This window comes from Anas acuta, chromosome 6 (genome assembly GCF_963932015.1).
Source record: "Anas acuta chromosome 6, bAnaAcu1.1, whole genome shotgun sequence".
Classification (NCBI taxonomy): Eukaryota; Metazoa; Chordata; class Aves; order Anseriformes; family Anatidae; genus Anas; species Anas acuta.
The window spans coordinates 87983-109412 of record NC_088984.1 but is presented as its reverse complement, the minus strand read 5'-3'; the positions used below and the strand labels follow the sequence as shown (position 1 = coordinate 109412).

The 21430-nt window shown below is 57.3% G+C and overlaps 1 long non-coding RNA gene across 1 annotated transcript; it reads left to right on the top strand.

The window, feature by feature from the left end:
• Positions 1-16030: 16030 nt before the first annotated feature.
• Positions 16031-17252, top strand: LOC137858805 (uncharacterized). The gene is made up of 3 exons (XR_011098014.1): positions 16031-16494; positions 16939-17001; positions 17161-17252. It is a non-coding gene; the product is annotated as an uncharacterized lncRNA (long non-coding RNA).
• Positions 17253-21430: the final 4178 nt, after the last annotated feature.

Here is a 21430-nt window from a genome sequence, read left to right as displayed (position 1 = left end):
GAGCGGCTGCTGCGGGCACGGGTAGGACGGGGGGTGGGGCACCAAGGGGGGGGGGTCCATGGGGCTTGGGGGGACCCCAAGGGGGGGGGGAACCAAAATGAGGGGGGAACCAAGTGTGCGGGGTGCGGGTTCCGGGGGGACACACTTGCCAGGCGCACCGGGGGGGGGAACCAAAGTGAGGGGGGAACCGAGTGTGCGGGGTTCGGGTTCCGGGGGAACACATTTGTGGGGCGCACCGGGGGGGGAACCAAAGTGAGGGGGGAACCAAGTGTGCGGGGTTCGGGTTCCGGGGGGACACATTTGCGGGGCGCACCAGGGGGAACCAAAAGGAAGGGGGAACCAAGTGTGCGGGGTGCGGGTTTTGGGGGTGACTTTTGTGGGGCGCACCGGGGGGAACTAAAATGAGGGGGGAACCAAGTGTGCGGGGTGCGGTTGCCGGGGGGACGCCATTAGGGTTAGGGTTGGGGTTGGAGTTGGGGTTCGGGTTAGGTTAGGATTAGGGTTAGGCCGCCCCCTGCTGGTGGAAAAGGGGTACTGCAGGCGGCCGAGGGGAGCTCATGCCCGGTGACGCCCGAGGGCGCCCCTCTGCCGCCACCTGCTGGTGGAAAAGGGGTACTGCAGGCGGCCGAGGGGAGCTCATGCCCGGTGACGCCCGAGGGCGCCCCTCTGCCGCCACCTGCTGGTGGAAAAGGGGTACTGCAGGCGGCCGAGGGGAGCTCATGCCCGGTGAAGCCCGAGGGCGCCCCTCTGCCGCCACCTGCTGGTGGAAAAGGCGTACTGCAGGCGGCCGAGGGGAGCTCATGCCCGGTGCCGCCCGAGGGCGCCCCTCTGCCGCCACCTGCTGGTGGAAAAGGGGTACTGCAGGCGGCCGAGGGGAGCTCATGCCCGGTGCCGCCCGAGGGCGCCCCTCTGCCGCCACCTGCTGGTGGAAAAGGGGTACTGCAGGCGGCCGAGGGGAGCTCATGCCCGGTGACGCCCGAGGGCGCCCCTCTGCCGCCACCTGCTGGTGGAAAAGGGGTACTGCAGGCGGCCGAGGGGAGCTCATGCCCGGTGCCGCCCGAGGGCGCCCCTCTGCCGCCACCTGCTGGTGGAAAAGGGGTACTGCAGGCGGCCGAGGGGAGCTCATGCCCGGTGACGCCCGAGGGCGCCCCTCTGCCGCCACCTGCTGGTGGAAAAGGGGTACTGCAGGCGGCCGAGGGGAGCTCATGCCCGGTGACGCCCGAGGGCGCCCCTCTGCCGCCACTTGCTGGTGGAAAAGGGGTACTGCAGGCGGCCGAGGGGAGCTCATGCCCGGTGCCGCCCGAGGGCGCCCCTCTGCCGCCACCTGCTGGTGGAAAAGGGGTACTGCAGGCGGCCGAGGGGAGCTCATGCCCGGTGCCGCCCGAGGGCGCCCCTCTGCCGCCACCTGCTGGTGGAAAAGGGGTACTGCAGGCGGCGGAGGGGAGCTCATGCCCGGTGACGCCCGAGGGCGCCCCTCTGCCGCCACCTGCTGGTGGAAAACGAGTACTGCAGGCGGCCGAGGGGAGCTCATGCCCGGTGACGCCCGAGGGCGCCCCTCTGCCGCCACCTGCTGGTGGAAAAGGGGTACTGCAGGCGGCGGAGGGGAGCTCATGCCCGGTGACGCCCGAGGGCGCCCCTCTGCCGCCACCTGCTGGTGGAAAACGAGTACTGCAGGCGGCCGAGGGGAGCTCATGCCCGGTGACGCCCGAGGGCGCCCCTCTGCCGCCACCTGCTGGTGGAAAAGGGGTACTGCAGGCGGCCGAGGGGAGCTCATGCCCGGTGCCGCCCGAGGGCGCCCCTCTGCCGCCACCTGCTGGTGGAAAAGGCGTACTGCAGGCGGCCGAGGGGAGCTCATGCCCGGTGACGCCCGAGGGCGCCCCTCTGCCGCCACCTGCAGGTGGAAAAGGGGTACTGCAGGCGGCCGAGGGGAGCTCATGCCCGGTGAAGCCCGAGGGCGCCCCTCTGCCGCCACCTGCTGGTGGAAAAGGCGTACTGCAGGCGGCCGAGGGGAGCTCATGCCCGGTGCCGCCCGAGGGCGCCCCTCTGCCGCCACCTGCTGGTGGAAAAGGGGTACTGCAGGCGGCCGAGGGGAGCTCATGCCCGGTGACGCCCGAGGGCGCCCCTCTGCCGCCACCTGCTGGTGGAAAAGGGGTACTGCAGGCGGCCGAGGGGAGCTCATGACCGGTGCCGCCCGAGGGCGCCCCTCTGCCGCCACCTGCTGGTGGAAAAGGGGTACTGCAGGCGGCCGAGGGGAGCTCATGCCCGGTGACGCCCGAGGGCGCCCCTCTGCCGCCACCTGCTGGTGGAAAAGGGGTACTGCAGGCGGCCGAGGGGAGCTCATGCCCGGTGCCGCCCGAGGGCGCCCCTCTGCCGCCACCTGCTGGTGGAAAAGGGGTACTGCAGGCGGCCGAGTGGAGCTCATGCCCGGTGCCGCCCGAGGGCGCCCCTCTGCCGCCAGCTGCTGGTGGAAAAGGGGTACTGCAGGCGGCCGAGGGGAGCTCATGCCCGGTGACGCCCGAGGGCGCCCCTCTGCCGCCACCTGCTGGTGGAAAACGAGTACTGCAGGCGGCCGAGGGGAGCTCATGCCCTGTGACGCCCGAGGGCGCCCCTCTGCCGCCACCTGCTGGTGGAAAAGGGGTACTGCAGGCGGCCGAGGGGAGCTCATGCCCGGTGATGCCCGAGGGCGCCCCTCTGCCGCCACCTGCTGGTGGAAAACGAGTACTGCAGGCGGCCGAGGGGAGCTCATGCCCGGTGCCGCCCGAGGGCGCCCCTCTGCCGCCACCTGCTGGTGGAAAAGGGGTACTGCAGGCGGCCGAGGGGAGCTCATGCCCGGTGCTGCCCGAGGGCGCCCCTCTGCCGCCACCTGCTCGTGGAAAACGAGTATTGCAGGCGGCCGAGGGGAGCTCATGCCCGGTGACGCCCGAGGGCGCCCCTCTCCCGCCACCTGCTGGTGGAAAAGGGGTACTGCAGGCGGCCGAGGGGAGCTCATGCCCGGTGACGACCGACGGCGCCCCTCTGCCGCCACCTGCTGGTGGAAAAGGGGTACTGCAGGCGGCCGAGGGGAGCTCATGCCCGGTGACGCCCGAGGGCGCCCCTCTGCCGCCACCTGCTGGTGGAAAAGGGGTACTGCAGGCGGCCGAGGGGAGCTCATGCCCGGTGTCGCCCGAGGGCGCCCCTCTGCCGCCACCTGCTGGTGGAAAACGAGTACTGCAGGCGGCCGAGGGGAGCTCATGCCCGGTGACGCCCGACGGCGCCCCTCTGCCGCCACCTGCTGGTGGAAAAGGGGTACTGCAGGCGGCTGAGGGGAGCTCATGCCCTGTGACGCCCGAGGGCGCCCCTCTCCCGCCACCTGCTGGTGGAAAAGGGGTACTGCAGGCGGCCGAGGGGAGCTCATGCCCGGTGACGCCCGAGGGCGCCCCTCTGCCGCCACCTGCTGGTGGAAAAGGGGTACTGCAGGCGGCCGAGGGGAGCTCATGCCCGGTGCCGCCCGAGGGCGCACCTCTGCCGCCACCTGCTGGTGGAAAAGGGGTACTGCAGGCGGCCGAGTGGAGCTCATGCCCGGTGACGCCCGAGGGCGCCCCTCTGCCGCCCCCTGCTGGTGGAAAAGGGGTACTGCAGGCGGCCGAGGGGAGCTCATGCCCGGTGCCGCCCGAGGGCGCCCCTCTGCCGCCACCCGCTGGTGGAAAAGGGGTACTGCAGGCGGCCGAGGGGAGCTCATGCCCGGTGAAGCCCGAGGGCGCCCCTCTGCCGCCACCTGCTGGTGGAAAAGGGGTACTGCAGGCGGCCGAGGGGAGCTCATGCCCGGTGACGCCCGAGGGCGCCCCTCTGCCGCCACCTGCTGGTGGAAAAGGTGTACTGCAGGCGGCCGAGGGGAGCTCATGCCCGGTGACGCCCGAGGGCGCCCCTCTGCCGCCACCTGCTGGTGGAAAAGGGGTACTGCAGGCGGCCGAGGGGAGCTCATGCCCGGTGACGCCCGACGGCGCCCCTCTGCCGCCACCTGCTGGTGGAAAAGGGGTACTGCAGGCGGCCGAGGGGAGCTCATGCCCGGTGACGCCCGACGGCGCCCCTCTGCCGCCACCTGCTGGTGGAAAAGGGGTACTGCAGGCGGCCGAGGGGAGCTCATGCCCGGTGCCGCCCGAGGGCGCCCCTCTGCCGCCACCTGCAGGTGGAAAAGGGGTACTGCAGGCGGCCGAGGGGAGCTCATGCCCGGTGCTGCCCGAGGGCGCCCCTCTGCCGCCACCTGCTGGTGGAAAAGGGGTACTGCAGGCGGCCGAGGGGAGCTCATGCCCGGTGCCGCCCGAGGGCGCCCCTCTGCCGCCACCTGCTGGTGGAAAAGGGGTACTGCAGGCGGCCGAGGGGAGCTCATGCCCGGTGACGCCCGAAGGCGCCCCTCTGCCGCCACCTGCTGGTGGAAAAGGGGTACTGCAGGCGGCCGAGGGGAGCTCATGCCCGGTGACGCCCGAGGGCGCCCCTCTGCCGCCACTTGCTGGTGGAAAAGGGGTACTGCAGGCGGCCGAGGGGAGCTCATGCCCTGTGACGCCCGAGGGCGGCCCTCTGCCGCCACCTGCTGGTGGAAAAGGGGTACTGCAGGCGGCCGAGGGGAGCTCATGCCCGGTGACGCCCGACGGGGCCCCTCTGCCGCCACCTGCTGGTGGAGAAGGGGTACTGCAGGCGGCCGAGGGGAGCTCATGCCCGGTGACGCCCGAGGGCGCCCCTCTGCCGCCACCTGCTGGTGGAAAAGGGGTACTGCAGGCGGCCGAGGGGAGCTCATGCCCGGTGACGCCCGAGGGCGCCCCTCTGCCGCCACCTGCTGGTGGAGAAGGGGTACTGCAGGCGGCCGAGGGGAGCCCATGCCCGGTGACGCCCGAGGGCGCCCCTCTGCCGCCACCTGCTGGTGGAAAAGGGGTACTGCAGGCGGCCGAGGGGAGCTCATGCCCGGTGACGCCCGAGGGCGCCCCTCTGCCGCCACCTGCTGGTGGAAAAGGGGTACTGCAGGCGGCCGAGTGGAGCTCATGCCCGGTGTCGCCCGAGGGCGCCCCTCTGCCGCCACCTGCTGGTGGAAAACGAGTACTGCAGGCGGCCGAGGGGAGCTCATGCCCGGTGACGCCCGAGGGCGCCCCTCTGCCGCCACTTGCTGGTGGAGAGGGGGTACTGCAGGCGGCCGAGGGGAGCCCATGCCCGGTGACGCCCGAGGGCGCCCCTCTGCCGCCACCTGCTGGTGGAAAAGGTGTACTGCAGGCGGCCGAGGGGAGCTCATGCCCGGTGACGCCCGAGGGCGCCCCTCTGCCGCCACCTGCTGGTGGAAAACGAGTATTGCAGGCGACCGAGGGGAGCTCATGCCCGGTGACGCCCGAGGGCGCCCCTCTGCCGCCACCTGCTGGTGGAAAAGGGGTACTGCAGGCGGCCGAGGGGAGCTCATGCCTGGTGACGCCCGAGGGCGCCCCTCTGCCGCCACCTGCTGGTGGAAAAGGGGTACTGCAGGCGGCTGAGGGGAGCTCATGCCCTGTGACGCCCGAGGGCGCCCCTCTGCCGCCACCTGCTGGTGGAAAAGGGGTACTGCAGGCGGCCGAGGGGAGCTCATGCCCGGTGTCGCCCGAGGGCGCCCCTCTGCCGCCACCTGCTGGTGGAAAACGAGTACTGCAGGCGGCCGAGGGGAGCTCATGCCCGGTGACGCCCGAGGGCGCCCCTCTGCCGCCACCTGCTGATGGAAAAGGGGTACTGCAGGAGGCCGAGGGGAGCTCATGCCCGGTGACGCCCGAGGGCGCCTCTCTGCCGCCACTTGCTGGTGGAAAAGGGGTACTGCAGGCGGCCGAGGGGAGCTCATGCCCGGTGCCGCCCGAGGGCGCCCCTCTGCCGCCACCTGCTGGTGGAAAAGGGGTACTGCAGGCGGCTGAGGGGAGCTCATGCCCGGTGACGCACGAGGGCGCCCCTCTGCCGCCACCTGCTGGTGGAAAAGGGGTACTGCAGGCGGCCGAGGGGAGCTCATGCCCGGTGCCGCCCGAGGGCGCCCCTCTGCCGCCACCTGCTGGTGGAAAAGGGGTACTGCAGGCGGCCGAGGGGAGCTCATGCCCGGTGACGCCCTAGGGCGCCCCTCTGCCGCCACCTGCTGGTGGAAAAGGGGTACTGCAGGCGGCCGAGGGGAGCTCATGCCCGGTGATGCCCGAGGGCGCCCCTCTGCCGCCACCTGCTGGTGGAAAACGAGTACTGCAGGCGGCCGAGGGGAGCTCATGCCCGGTGACGCCCGAGGGCGCCCCTCTGCCGCCACCTGCTGATGGAAAAGGGGTACTGCAGGAGGCCGAGGGGAGCTCATGCCCGGTGCCGCCCGAGGGCGCCCCTCTGCCGCCACCTGCTGGTGGAAAAGGGGTACTGCAGGCGGCCGAGGGGAGCTCATGCCCGGTGCCGCCCGAGGGCGCCCCTCTGCCGCCACCTGCTGGTGGAGAAGGGGTACTGCAGGCGGCCGAGGGGAGCTCATGCCCGGTGCTTACATGTCCCCCCCGCACACCCCCAGGCATCCTGGCCTTGTAGCTGCCCCCGGGGGGGCTCGACGCCGAGTTCTACAGGTTAGAACTAGTCCCCTCCGCCCCCTAAATGCGCCCCCAGACCCCCCCCAATTTATTCCCCCCCCCCAGCGCCTGCCTCCACCTGGCCGAGATGCAGCGTCGGGTGCGGGAGGCGCTGGCGGAGCGCGAGCGGCTGCTGCGGGCACGGGTAGGACGGGGGGTGGGGCACCAAGGGGGGGGGGTCCATGGGGCTTGGGGGGACCCCAAGGGGGGGGGGAAACCAAAATGAGGGGGGAACCAAGTGTGCGGGGTGCGGGTTCCGGGGGGACACAATTGCCAGGCGCACCGGGGGGGGGAACCAAAGTGAGGGGGGAACCAAGTGTGCGGGGTTCGGGTTCCGGGGGAACACATTTGCGGGGCGCACCGGGGGGGGGAACCAAAGTGAGGGGGGAACCAAGTGTGCGGGGTTCGGGTTCCGGGGGGACACTTTTGCGGGGCGCACCAGGGGGATCCAAAAGGAAGGGGGAACCAAGTGTGCGGGGTGCGGGTTTTGGGGGGACACTTTTGTGGGGCGCACCGGGGGGAACTAAAATGAGGGGGGAACCAAGTGTGCGGGGTGCGGTTGCCGGGGGGACGCCATTAGGGTTAGGGTTGGGGTTGGAGTTGGGGTTCGGGTTAGGTTAGGGTTAGGGTTAGGCCGCCCCCTGCTGGTGGAAAAGGGGTACTGCAGGCGGCCGGGGGGAGCTGATGCCCGGTGACGCCCGAGGGCGCCCCTCTGCCGCCACCTGCTGGTGGAAAAGGGGTACTGCAGGCGGCCGAGGGGAGCTCATGCCCGGTGACGCCCGAGGGCGCCCCTCTGCCGCCACCTGCTGGTGGAAAAGGGGTACTGCAGGCGGCCGAGGGGAGCTCATGCCCGGTGACGCCCGAGGGCGCCCCTCTGCCGCCACCTGCTGGTGGAAAAGGGGTACTGCAGGCGGCCGAGGGGAGCTCATGCCCGGTGACGCCCGAGGGCGCCCCTCTGCCGCCACCTGCTGGTGGAAAAGGGGTACTGCAGGCGGCCGTGGGGAGCTCATGCCCGGTGATGCCCGAGGGCGCCCCTCTGCCGCCACCTGCTGGTGGAAAAGGGGTACTGCAGGCGGCCGAGGGGAGCTCATGCCCGGTGACGCCCGAGGGCGCCCCTCTGCCGCCACCTGCTGGTGGAAAAGGGGTACTGCAGGCGGCCGAGGGGAGCTCATGCCCGGTGACGCCCGAGGGCGCCCCTCTGCCGCCACCTGCTGGTGGAAAAGGGGTACTGCAGGCGGCCGAGGGGAGCTCATGCCCGGTGATGCCCGAGGGCGCCCCTCTGCCGCCACCTGCTGGTGGAAAACGAGTACTGCAGGCGGCCGAGGGGAGCTCATGCCCGGTGACGCCCGAGGGCGCCCCTCTGCCGCCACCTGCTGATGGAAAAGGGGTACTGCAGGAGGCCGAGGGGAGCTCATGCCCGGTGACGCCCGAGGGCGCCCCTCTGCCGCCACTTGCTAGTGGAAAAGGGGTACTGCAGGCGGCCGAGGGGAGCTCATGCCCGGTGCTGCCCGAGGGCGCCCCTCTGCCGCCACCTGCTGGTGGAAAAGGGGTACTGCAGGCGGCCGAGGGGAGCTCATGCCTGGTGACGCCCGAGGGCGCCCCTCTGCCGCCACCTGCTGGTGGAAAAGGGGTACTGCAGGCGGCCGAGGGGAGCTCATGCCCGGTGACGCCCGAGGGCGCCCCTCTCCCGCCACTTGCTGGTGGAAAAGGGGTACTGCAGGCGGCCGGGGGGAGCTCATGCCCGATGACGCCCGAGTGCGCCCCTCTGCCGCCACCTGCTGGTGGAAAAGGGGTACTGCAGGCGGCCGAGGGGAGCTCATGCCCGTTGCCACCCGAAGGCGCCCCTCTGCCGCCACCTGCTGGTGGAAAACGAGTACTGCAGGCGGCCAGGGGCCGTGCACGCGCGTTGCTTATTACGTCTTTTTTTTTTTTTGATGTGTAATTTCCTACGCTCCTAGATTTTTCTTCATATGTAAATGAAAGGTTCGTTCTAATTCCCGTTGAAAATATTTCATTTACTTTCTTGGTTGTATTGTCCTTTCTATGTTCAAAGCTGAGGCAAAATTAGGGTAAATTTTGCTTCTAGAAACACCGCAGTTCTTTTGTCTGCACTCCGCATGCTGTAAACTAGGGATAGGTGACAAATAAATAAAAAAATAAATAAAAGAACACAGCTGCTGCTCCTGCTCTCTTTCTTGTGCTTTGCCCCCTCCTCTTTCCCAGGTGATTGGGTTTGGGTGCTGGGCGGGGCCAAATGTTATACGAGCCCTAGGCGTTCTATCAGAGAGCTCCTTCTGCGTGGGCTGCTCTTTGGGGTCGGTGCTTTGTTTATTCTTCTGTTAGCTACATGCAGGGTTCTTTTCGTGGGTCAGAGTCTTGTACGATATTTTAGAGGAAACCAATCTAGTAGTACGTGCATTTATTGCATGAAGCTCTTTGGAGGTGATTAATTGTTATAGCACTTTTATGGATAGGATGTCAATGTTATTTTGTGTGTTTGCTTTGTTGTTCTATGTCCCTCATGATTTTTGCAGGGTTATAGGGCAGATGCCACCAGGTCTACCCCTTTTGTTGTTTTTGTTTTGTTTGATTTATTTTTCTTATTTTCTTTTTCGGAAGGGGGTTTGGGATTTGAGCGTCCTATTTTTGGGGGTTTGGGATTTGAGCATCTTAATTTTGTGGGTGTGGGATTTGAGCGTCTTAAGTGTTTGGGTTAGGGCTTTTAGGCATAGGACTTCAGGGGTTTAGTGTGGTGGATAGTTTGGGTTAGGTCTGTAGGGGTTTCGAGGATTTTTAGGGTTAGGGCTTGCGGCTTTTTTGTGGAAGGGCGGTAAGGGCTAGGGTTACAGGGAGTGCTGTTAAATGGAGTTCTCGACAACTCGGCCTCTGATTGGCCGTGCCGGCTGCCCAGGGAATGCTGGTAGGTGTAGTTTTCCGGCACAAGGCTTTCCGGTAGGCCGCGTTGAGTGCCCAGAGCATGCCGGGAAATGTAGTTCTGGGACTCCGGACTTCCGGGAGGCCATGTTGGGTGCCCAGAGCATACCGGGAAATGTAGTTCTGGGGCTCCGAACTTCCGGGAGGCCATGTTGGGTGCCCAGAGCATACCGGGAAATGTAGTTCTGGGACTCCGGACTTCCGGGAGGCCATGTTGGGTGCCCAGAGCACACCGGGAAATGCAGTTCTCGGGGACTAGGGCTGGGGCTAGGGTTAGAGCTTAGGGTGAGGGTTGGGGTTAGGGTTAGGGCTAGTGAATGCTGGTTCTCTGTGTAGATGTTCTCTGTGCAGATGACGGTGAGCGTGTGTAAACTAATTCCAGTTGAAGAAGTTTCAGTTACTTGCTTGGTGACATTATCAGTTCAACATTAAAAGCTGCAGCAAAAGCAAAAGGGGAGTTTTGCTTCTAGAAACACCACAGGTCTCTTGTCTGCTCTTGGAATGTTTTTGAGATAAACCAGATTTTAAAAAACAAAGGAAAAAAAAAAAAACCACAGCTGCTTCTTTTGCTCTCTTCCTACTTTCTTGTGCTTTGCCCCTCCCCTTTCCCAGGTGATTGGGTTTGGGTGCTGGGCGGGGCTGAATGCTATATGAGCCCCAGGCATGCTATCAGAGAGCTCCTTGTGCTTGGGCTGCTCTTTGGGGTAAGTGCTTTGTTTTTCCTTCAGTCAGTTGCAGGGTTCTCTAGGCAGACTGGAGCCTATGGATTTCTGGATTTTAAGTGCTTGGAATTCACTCAGTAGCGGGATGTTTAGTAGGGGCTGCTGGCTCACTGTTTTTTTTGGGATGGTGGGATACTCTTCTGTTTTTGAGCTATGTTTTAATCTCTAGATGTATAAACCCACTTGTGTAACTCTCCAGAGGACTAAAACCAGCTTGATTGAATGCTACATATGGCTTGGCAGCGTAGATGCGGCGTTACCAAGACACTGAGCAGAGTTGTATCAGAGTCACCTCTTTCATCTGCAAAGGGTAAGTCTGCGACTACCCCTGCCGAGGCTGCTGTGTGTGCATGTCTTTTTGGCATTTGTGGAGCTCGGTTGTTTTTTTTTGTGTGTATGTTTTAACTTTCTGTTTTTCTGAGCAGTAAATAGTGTGTGTGCTGAGCGTGGTTGGCAGGAGGAGGTGGGGAGCTGCTCAGGACTGGTAGGTTTGGTTTCTAGGAGTGTGCGGCAGCCTTCCTGTGTGATGCGACTGATTGTTGGGTGGGAACGTTCCAGCTCATATGTCTTAAGCAATGTAGCTTGTGTAGTGTGTGTTGTGTGGCCCGGGTGCAGCTTGCTGTGGTGTTGTGAGTGAACAATCTCAGAGCTGGTGAGCAGCTGAAGTACCGGAGCTGGGAAGAGAGAGGTCTTGCAGCAGGTACGCTGTGGCTGTGAGGTGCCTCAGAGTGTGTGTTTCTCTTGTCTCTGCAGGTGCTTTGTGCAGTTGTGGAGAGGGAAGGGAAATCTTCATGTCACAAAGCTCTGAGGGAAGGTGAGAGGTGTCAGCCTGGTCATGCCTTATCCGAAGCAAAGGGAAGACGCTCAGGTGTTTCCCTGTGAGGGTCCGAGGTGAGGCTGATTGGGATAGAGGAGCAGTGTGGCAGGTGGGTGCTTGCAAGCACCGCGGTCATTATATCCTTTTGTGTTCCCAGGTGTTGTGGATGATGGTGGCCGCTCCTTTCAAGCTTGGACCTAATTTGCAGGTCCAGAGGCAAGTGGAGTGCTGTTTTGAAAGGGTAAAAGTAAAGCTGGGGTCGCTTATGTTGTTGAGGGATGGGTGCTACTACTACTGGCAGCTGAATGTTTATCTTCTGCCTGTGTCTTTCCTTTGTTCAGGTTGAAATGCAGTGCGCAGTGCAGGACGTCTCGACCCGAGCTGCCTCTGCAGTGACTCTGGTGCGTGATGAGCAGAGGTAACTGTTGTTTTTGGGGTGTGGTTGTCACTGCAGTTATTTTCCTATGTCCAATAGAGTAAAACTCCAGTTTGCCTTTTAGAGGTGCTATAAGTGGGTAAGGAGAAGAGATGGAAGCATGTGCCACATGGGGCAGGCAAGCGGCTGAGGTACAGGAGGGGATGAGAGTATGTGATTTTTTTCTGGGGATGGAATGGAATTAATTTTGTTGGTGTATAATCTGTTCTGCTCGTAGATTTTTCTTTCAATGCAAATAAAAGTATGAGCTAATTCCAGTTAAGAAAGTTCCAGTTACTTGCTGGGTCGTATTGTCCTTTTAATATTCAAAGCTGCCGCAAAAGCATGGGGATTGTTTCTTCTAGGTACTCCCCAGTTCTCGTTTGCATTCTGCATGCTGTTGAGCTAAAGCAGATTTAAAAAAAAAAAAAAAAAAAAATACAAGAAACACACACACAAACAACAACAACAAGAAACCACGATTGGGTTATTTGTTCTGAATGCAACTATCATTTAATCCCTTTGTTGTCCCAGGTGGTGTGGATGATACTGGCTGCACTGTTGGAGCTTGGATTCGGAGAGGAAGAGGTGAGCAGAACTGTATGTTGCATCAGCAGTAGTCAGCATCGTGGAGAAGGTGGGCATCGTGGCCGGCGTGCTGGTGAATGCTCTTTCTCTGTTTTTGCAGCTGATGATGAGCCTTCAGTTGACTAAGATGACAAACGGTGCCTGTGCATTTCTTGAGGCGGAGGAACTTTACCATGCAGCAGCCTGAGAGCTAAGTTGGGGGGCGCCTGGTATTTGCATATCTGGGGTGGCTAATGGGAGCTGGGAGCCAGAGCAGCGTGGTGCCTGCTGGCTGAATAGACTTGGTGCCACTGTGAGGGTGGTTGAGGCTGGGTCACGTTCAGGGTGCTTGTGGCTGGGTCACCAGGCTAATAGAAGAGGCAGGATTATTTTGTAGCGCGAGTGCGTGCGCCAGGCAGGACAGTTTCCTTCTGTTCGTCTGTCTTGTAGTGTTGCTTCTACAACGTCTGTTCTGTGCTTCTCAGGTCTTGATATCCTCCTAACTTTTTACACCGGACTGACTAGACAGGGGACTTGGTAGCGGTGCTGAAGGGCCTCAATGCTTGTTTTGTCATCGTGATTCTGATTCGAGCACTTCTTGTCTTGCAGTCGCTGCTTGAACTGCAGATCTGTTTCAGGTCTTGTGCATCATATTCGGTTTGAGATCGCGTCTGTTTCCATCCTCACTCTTGCAGAAGTCATCTGGGCCGCATCAGGAGCTCTTGCTTGGGAATCGAATTCCTAAGTGTGTTCTTAGGGGGTTTTCACTCCCCATCCTTCCGGTCTCTTGTCTTGAAGGCAGGCTTTTTAGGCCTCCATCATCCCAGTTCTGGAAGCTGCTTCCAGTCGCGTGTCGTGACATTTGAGTCTCTGGTAGGGTCTGGTGCAGAGCACCTGTATCTGACTTGCTGTTGCCATAGGGCTTTCCTTTTGGGGGTCGCTTTTTCTTGCGCCATGTGTTGTGTGTTTTGTTTGTAGTGTTTGTGGTGTGCCTGTGTGTGTATGTGTTTGGTCTGGAGCTGTCCTGCCTGGCAGTTAGTGATGACAGCTAACATGGCATTGCATGGGTGTACTAATACATTGTCTGGACTGTTTTGGCGAAGACATCCGGTCTGCCTCTGGGCACGTACTGAAGGGCAGCTGGCACAGTCATCTCTGTGGTGTTTGGCAGATGTTGGGCGTGGGAGATTTGAGCTGCTTGCGAGCAGCTGCTCGCATAGCACTGGAACGGTGTGCTTGAGGAGGTCTGTCGAATCTTGAAAGCTTACAGATACGGGGTTTTGAAACTTTTATTTTTATTTCTATGCTGTCCCCAGTAGAGTGTAAACCTTTGGAGGAACCTGTCACAGGAAAGAGCTCCTTCTGGAACTGTTCAGCACTCGGTAGGCAGCTCGGTGACTGGCTTGATCTACTTCTGAGGTGCTGAGGTATGGGGGCTTCTGTTTTGAAATGATAATATTGTAAATGGGGTCCCTTTGTGTTGTTGAGCGATGGGTGCTAATGCTGGCAGCTGAATGATTATCTTGTGACTGTTTTCATTTGTTTAAGGTGAAACACAGTGTACAACACGGGACTTGACCGGAGCTGCTTTTGGCAAGGTGAGCGATGGACAGATGCAGCAGGTACTTCAGGGGTGCAGCTGTTATTGCAGTTAGTTAACTGAACAAAATACAGTAAAAATCCTGTTTATATTTCAGGGGTGTTGTAGCTGGCCTAAGAGAGCAGATGGAAGCATCTTCCTCGAGGGCAGGTGAGGGCGCCGAGGTAAGGGAGCAGATGAGAGTAAGTGTCCCAGCTGTGCTGTGGCTTTGGATGCTGCTTCAGCCTATGCTTTTGTTTGTCTTTTGCAGGTGTCTCGCACAGGCTGAGTGGGGCCAAGCTGCACTCTGAAGAGCAGCACGAGAAGGGCGGGCTGGTTGTGAGCTGGATTGGAGCAGAACTGCCAAGTAGCATGAGGTGAGTGCGAAGGGTCTTGCTTTGCAGGTGCCATGGCAGGCTCTCCACAGAAGCGGTTGAGGATTTGAGAAGAGGTTGCGGATGATCAAGGAGCGACACGTGCAGGGATGGCTTGAAAACGGTATGGCCGCTTTCTCTTCTGTTTATCAGGTGTCCCAGGCAACGTGGGCTGTGATGTTAGTCTTCAGAATCGGAACAAAGCGGGTGCTGATGGCTGTCTTCTTTGGTAGGCAAGGAGGTGCCCAAAGCCCCGTCCTGTGTAGCCTGAGCACGCCTCGCTGAGTATGAAGCTTGATTTCCAGCAGTTCTGAAAACTGTGTTGAGGCTGAAATGCTGTTTCTGTGTTTGGGTTGGGCTTGTACCTTGGTGAGTGTAGGGATGGGTTTTAATTTGGTGCAGTGGAGGGCCTGGCCCCAGTGTCCTGTAGTGTGTTTTGACCCGTGAGCATAGCCTTTTGGTTTTCAGATAGCCTACTGAAGTAAGTGATTTTTCCTGTGAGTGGAATGGAATTGAATTCTTCTTTGGCGCATAATCTGTTCTGCTCCTAGAGTTTTCTTCCTGCGTAAATACAAGTCTGCGCTAAATCCGGCTGAAAAAGCTTCATTTACTTGCGTGGTAGTATTGTCCTTTCAGTATTCAAAGCTGCAGCAAAAGCATGGGGATTTTTGTTTCTAGAAACACCCCAGTTCTCCTGTCTGCACTCTGCATGCTGTTGAGCTAAGCCTTATAAGGAAGTTAATAAAACCACAGCTGCTGCTGCTCCTCTTTCTGCTTTTTTATGCTTTCCCCCTGCACTTTCCCAGGTGATTGGCTTCAGGTTCCAGGTGGGACCTAATGGTAACTGAGTTGAAGGTATGCCATCAGAGAGCTCCTTCTGCCTGGGCTGCACTTTTGGATAAGTGCTTTGTTTTTCCTTCAGTCTTTTGGAGGGTTCTTTAGGTGGGTCAGATTCTATGGACTGATGCATTTTGAAGTCGAAACCGGTACTCCTATCTTTTTGAGGTGAAAACTGGTAGGATCCGTCATAGTAAAGGAATCTAGTAGTAGGCGCCTGTATTGCACGCAGCTCTTCCTCAGGTGAGTAGTTGTTATGGCAGTTTTGCGGATAGTATGGTGATGTTACTTTGTGTGTTTGCTCTGTGGTTCTGGGTCCCTTCTGATTTTTGCAGAATTACGGGGCTTTCTGTGAGCCTTTAAATCTATGTCAAATCTTATCAAAGTCATAACCTCGCTGTCAAAGTGATGCAGCAGGGTTTAGGAGAAATGTATGATGGAGGCTGCCTGTGTGAGCGTGTATCTGAAAATGGCAGCAGTGGGAATGTAAGGGGTAGTCTGTTTCAAGTTTAGGGACAGTTTGTTATATTTCTGGAGCTTTTGCCTGTGTGTTTTCTGTCTGTCGAGTGTTTAGACCTTGCAGCCTTTTAGTCTTGATGTCCTTGAATTGACATATTAGAAGTATGTTTATTAGGTGTTTAGGTAGTTGTTTTTGGGAAACAGTGGGGTAATGTCTCTTGACCGCATAAGTGCAGTAGTGCCTGGAGAGTGAGCAGGCTCACCTTCTTCCTCTCTGCAGAATAAGTCCGCCCGGCCCCGTTTCGGCGCGGCGCCGCCCGGCCCCGTTTCGGCGCGGCGCCGCCCGGCCCCGTTTCGGCGCGGCGCCGCCCGGCCCCATTTGTCCTGTGGAGCTACTGAGCAGCTGAGGTAAAGGAGTTTTGAACAGAGAGGTATTGCACAGTAGCATGTTGCATCAGTAGTAGTGAGCGTTGCCCAAGAGGTGGGTATCAGGGCTGGCGTGCTAGTGAATGCTGGTTCTCTGTTTTTGCAAGTGATGATGAACCTGTTTGACTTAATTCTATTTGAAAAAGTTCCAGTTACTGGCCTGGTCGTGTCGTCCTTTCAATGTTAAAAACTGCAGCAAAAGCATGGGGATTGTTGCTTCTAGAAACACCACAGGTCACCTGTCTGCTCTCTGCATGGTTTTCAAGTAAAGCAGATCTTAAAATAAAATAAAATAAAATAGTAATGAAAAAAAATAAAAAACAGCTGCTGCTGCTGCTCCTTTCTTTCTACTTCCTTGTGCTTTGCCCCTCCCCTTTTCCAGGTGATTGGGTTTGGGTGCTGGGCGGGGCCGAATGGTATATGAGCCCCAGGCATGCTATCAGAGAGCTCCTTCTGCCTGGGCTGCTCCTTGGGGTAAGTGCTTTGTTTTTCCTTTAGTCAGTTGCAGGGTTCTCTAGGCAGGCTGGAGTTTATAGATTTCTAGAATTTTTAAGTGCTTGGAATTCACTTAGGAGAGGGATGTTTAATAGAGGTTTCTGGCTCACTGTTTTTTGGGGTGGTGGGTTGCTCTTCTGTTTTTGAGCTAAATTTATTCTCTAGATGCATAGACCTACTTCTGTAATTTTCCAGAGGACTAAAACCAGCTGCATTTCATGCTACATGTGGCTTGGCAGGGTAGATGCAGCATTGCCAAGAGACTGAGCAGGGTTGTATCAGAGTCACCTCTTTCATCTGCAAAGGGTAAGTTTGATTACCCCTGCCGAGGCTGCTGTGTGTGCATGTCTTTTTGGCATTTGTGGAGCTCAGTTGTTTTTTGTGTGTGTATGTTTTAACTTTCTGTTTTTCTGAGCAGTAGATAGTGTGTTTGCTGAGTGTGGTTGGCAGGAGGAGGTGGGGAGCTGCTCAGGACTGGTAGGTTTGGTTTCTCGGAGAGTACGGCAGCCTTCCTTTGCGATGCGACTGATTGTTGGGTGGGAACGTTCCAGCTTGTGTGTCTTAGGCAATGTAGCCTGTGTAGTGTGTGTTGTGTGGCCTGGGCAGATTTTGCTGTGGTGCTGTGAGTGAAGAATCTGAGTTAGAGGTGGTGAGCAGCTGAAGTACCGGAGCTGGGAAGAGAGAGGTCTTGCAGCAGGTACGCTGTGGCTGTGAGGTGCCTCAGAGTGTGCTTTTCCCTTGTCTCTGCAGGTGCTTTGTGTGCAGTCGTGGACAGGGAAGGGATATCCTCGTGTGATGGAGCTCTGAGGGAAGGTGAGTGTTGCCAGCCTGGTCGTGCCTTATCCGAAGCGAAGTGAAGACGCTCAGGTGTTTCCCTGTGAGGGTCTGAGGTGAGACTGTTTGGGATAGAGGAGCAGCGTGGCAGGTGGGTGCTTGCAAGCACAGTGTCGTTTTGTCCTTTTGTGTTCCCAGGTGTTGTGGATGATGGTGGCCGCTCCTTTCAAGCTTGGACCTAATTTGCAGGTCCAGAGGCAAGTGGAGTGCTGTTTTGAAAGGGTAAAAGTAAAGCTGGGGTCGCTTATGTTGTTGAGGGGTGGGTGCTACTACTACTGGCAGCTGAATGTTTATCTTCTGCCTGTGTCTTTCCTTTGTTCAGGTTGAAATGCAGTGCGCAGTGCAGGACGTCTCGACCCGAGCTGCCTCTGCAGTGACTCTGGTGCGTGATGAGCAGAGGTAACTGTTGTTTTTGGGGTGTGGTTGTCACTGCAGTTATTTTCCTATGTCCAATAGAGTAAAACTCCAGTTTGCCTTTTAGAGGTGCTATAAGTGGGTAAGGAGAAGAGATGGAAGCATGTGCCACGTGGGGCAGGCAAGCGGCTGAGGTACAGGAGGGGATGAGAGTATGTGATTTTCTTCTGGGGATGGAATGGAATTAATTTTGTTGGTGTATAATCTGTTCTGCTCCTAGATTTTTCTTTCAATGCAAATAAAAGTATGAGCTAATTCCAGTTAAGAAAGTTCCAGTTACTTGCTGGGTCGTATTGTCCTTTTAATATTCAAAGCTGCCGCAAAAGCATGGGGATTGTTTCTTCTAGGTACTCCCCAGTTCTCGTTTGCATTCTGCATGCTGTTGAGCTAAAGCAGATTTAAAAAAAAAAAATAAAAAAATACAAGAAACACACACACAAACAACAACAACAAGAAACCACGATTGGGTTATTTGTTCTGAATGCAACTATCATTTAATCCCTTTGTTGTCCCAGGTGGTGTGGATGATACTGGCTGCACTGTTGGAGCTTGGATTCGGAGAGGAAGAGGTGAGCAGAACTGTATGTTGCATCAGCAGTAGTCAGCATCGTGGAGAAGGTGGGCATCGTGGCCGGCGTGCTGGTGAATGCTCTTTCTCTGTTTTTGCAGCTGATGATGAGCCTTCAGTTGACTAAGATGACAAACGGTGCCTGTGCATTTCTTGAGGCGGAGGAACTTTACCATGCAGCAGCCTGAGAGCTAAGTTGGGGGGCGCCTGGTATTTGCATATCTGGGGTGGCTAATGGGAGCTGGGAGCCAGAGCAGCGTGGTGCCTGCTGGCTGAATAGACTTGGTGCCACTGTGAGGGTGGTTGAGGCTGGGTCACGTTCAGGGTGCTTGTGGCTGGGTCACCAGGCTAATAGAAGAGGCAGGATTATTTTGTAGCGCGAGTGCGTGCGCCAGGCAGGACAGTTTCCTTCTGTTCGTCTGTCTTGTAGTGTTGCTTCTACAACGTCTGTTCTGTGCTTCTCAGGTCTTGATATCCTCCTAACTTTTTACACCGGACTGACTAGACAGGGGACTTGGTAGCGGTGCTGAAGGGCCTCAATGCTTGTTTTGTCATCGTGATTCTGATTCGAGCACTTCTTGTCTTGCAGTCGCTGCTTGAACTGCAGATCTGTTTCAGGTCTTGTGCATCATATTCGGTTTGAGATCGCGTCTGTTTCCATCCTCACTCTTGCAGAAGTCATCTGGGCCGCATCAGGAGCTCTTGCTTGGGAATCGAATTCCTAAGTGTGTTCTTAGGGGGTTTTCACTCCCCATCCTTCCGGTCTCTTGTCTTGAAGGCAGGCTTTTTAGGCCTCCATCATCCCAGTTCTGGAAGCTGCTTCCAGTCGCGTGTCGTGACATTTGAGTCTCTGGTAGGGTCTGGTGCAGAGCACCTGTATCTGACTTGCTGTTGCCATAGGGCTTTCCTTTTGGGGGTCGCTTTTTCTTGCGCCATGTGTTGTGTGTTTTGTTTGTAGTGTTTGTGGTGTGCCTGTGTGTGTATGTGTTTGGTCTGGAGCTGTCCTGCCTGGCAGTTAGTGATGACAGCTAACATGGCATTGCATGGGTGTACTAATACATTGTCTGGACTGTTTTGGCGAAGACATCCGGTCTGCCTCTGGGCACGTACTGAAGGGCAGCTGGCACAGTCATCTCTGTGGTGTTTGGCAGATGTTGGGCGTGGGAGATTTGAGCTGCTTGCGAGCAGCTGCTCGCATAGCACTGGAACGGTGTGCTTGAGGAGGTCTGTCGAATCTTGAAAGCTTACAGATACGGGGTTTTGAAACTTTTATTTTTATTTCTATGCTGTCCCCAGTAGAGCGTAAACCTTTGGAGGAACCTGTCACAGGAAAGAGCTCCTTCTGGAACTGTTCAGCACTCGGTAGGCAGCTCGGTGACTGGCTTGATCTACTTCTGAGGTGCTGAGGTATGGGGGCTTCTGTTTTGAAATGATAATATTGTAAATGGGGTCCCTTTGTGTTGTTGAGCGATGGGTGCTAATGCTGGCAGCTGAATGATTATCTTGTGACTGTTTTCATTTGTTTAAGGTGAAACACAGTGTACAACACGGGACTTGACCGGAGCTGCTTTTGGCAAGGTGAGCGATGGACAGATGCAGCAGGTACTTCAGGGGTGCAGCTGTTATTGCAGTTAGTTAACTGAACAAAATACAGTAAAAATCCTGTTTATATTTCAGGGGTGTTGTAGCTGGCCTAAGAGAGCAGATGGAAGCATCTTCCTCGAGGGCAGGTGAGGGCGCCGAGGTAAGGGAGCAGATGAGAGTAAGTGTCCCAGCTGTGCTGTGGCTTTGGATGCTGCTTCAGCCTATGCTTTTGTTTGTCTTTTGCAGGTGTCTCGCACAGGCTGAGTGGGGCCAAGCTGCACTCTGAAGAGCAGCACGAGAAGGGCGGGCTGGTTGTGAGCTGGATTGGAGCAGAACAGCCAAGTAGCATGAGGTGAGTGCGAAGGGTCTTGCTTTGCAGGTGCCATGGCAGGCTCTCCACAGAAGCGGTTGAGGATTTGAGAAGAGGTTGCGGATGATCAAGGAGCGACACGTGCAGGGATGGCTTGAAAACGGTATGGCCGCTTTCTCTTCTGTTTATCAGGTGTCCCAGGCAACGTGGGCTGTGATGTTAGTCTTCAGAATCGGAACAAAGCGGGTGCTGATGGCTGTCTTCTTTGGTAGGCAAGGAGGTGCCCAAAGCCCTGTCTTGTGTAGACTGAGCACGCCTCGCTGAGTATGAAGCTTGATTTCCAGCAGTTCTGAAAACTGTGTTGAGGCTGAAATGCTGTTTCTGTGTTTGGGTTGGGCTTGTACCTTGGTGAGTGTAGGGATGGGTTTTAATTTGGTGCAGTGGAGGGCCTGGCCCCAGTGTCCTGTAGTGTGTTTTGACCCGTGAGCATAGCCTTTTGGTTTTCAGATAGCCTACTGAAGTAAGTGATTTTTCCTGTGAGTGGAATGGAATTGAATTCTTCTTTGGCGCATAATCTGTTCTGCTCCTAGAGTTTTCTTCCTGCGTAAATACAAGTCTGCGCTAAATCCGGCTGAAAAAGCTTCATTTACTTGCGTGGTAGTATTGTCCTTTCAGTATTCAAAGCTGCAGCAAAAGCATGGGGATTTTTGTTTCTAGAAACACCCCAGTTCTCCTGTCTGCACTCTGCATGCTGTTGAGCTAAGCCTTATAAGGAAGTTAATAAAACCACAGCTGCTGCTGCTCCTCTTTCTGCTTTTTTATGCTTTCCCCCTGCACTTTCCCAGGTGATTGGCTTCAGGTTCCAGGTGGGACCTAATGGTAACTGAGTTGAAGGTATGCCATCAGAGAGCTCCTTCTGCCTGGGCTGCACTTTTGGATAAGTGCTTTGTTTTTCCTTCAGTCTTTTGGAGGGTTCTTTAGGTGGGTCAGATTCTATGGACTGATGCATTTTGAAGTCGAAACCGGTACTCCTATCTTTTTGAGGTGAAAACTGGTAGGATCCGTCATAGTAAAGGAATCTAGTAGTAGGCGCCTGTATTGCACGCAGCTCTTCCTCAGGTGAGTAGTTGTTATGGCAGTTTTGCGGATAGTATGGTGATGTTACTTTGTGTGTTTGCTCTGTGGTTCTGGGTCCCTTCTGATTTTTGCAGAATTACGGGGCTTTCTGTGAGCCTTTAAATCTATGTCAAATCTTATCAAAGTCATAACCTCGCTGTCAAAGTGATGCAGCAGGGTTTAGGAGAAATGTATGATGGAGGCTGCCTGTGTGAGCGTGTATCTGAAAATGGCAGCAGTGGGAATGTAAGGGGTAGTCTGTTTCAAGTTTAGGGACAGTTTGTTATATTTCTGGAGCTTTTGCCTGTGTGTTTTCTGTCTGTCGAGTGTTTAGACCTTGCAGCCTTTTAGTCTTGATGTCCTTGAATTGACATATTAGAAGTATGTTTATTAGGTGTTTAGGTAGTTGTTTTTGG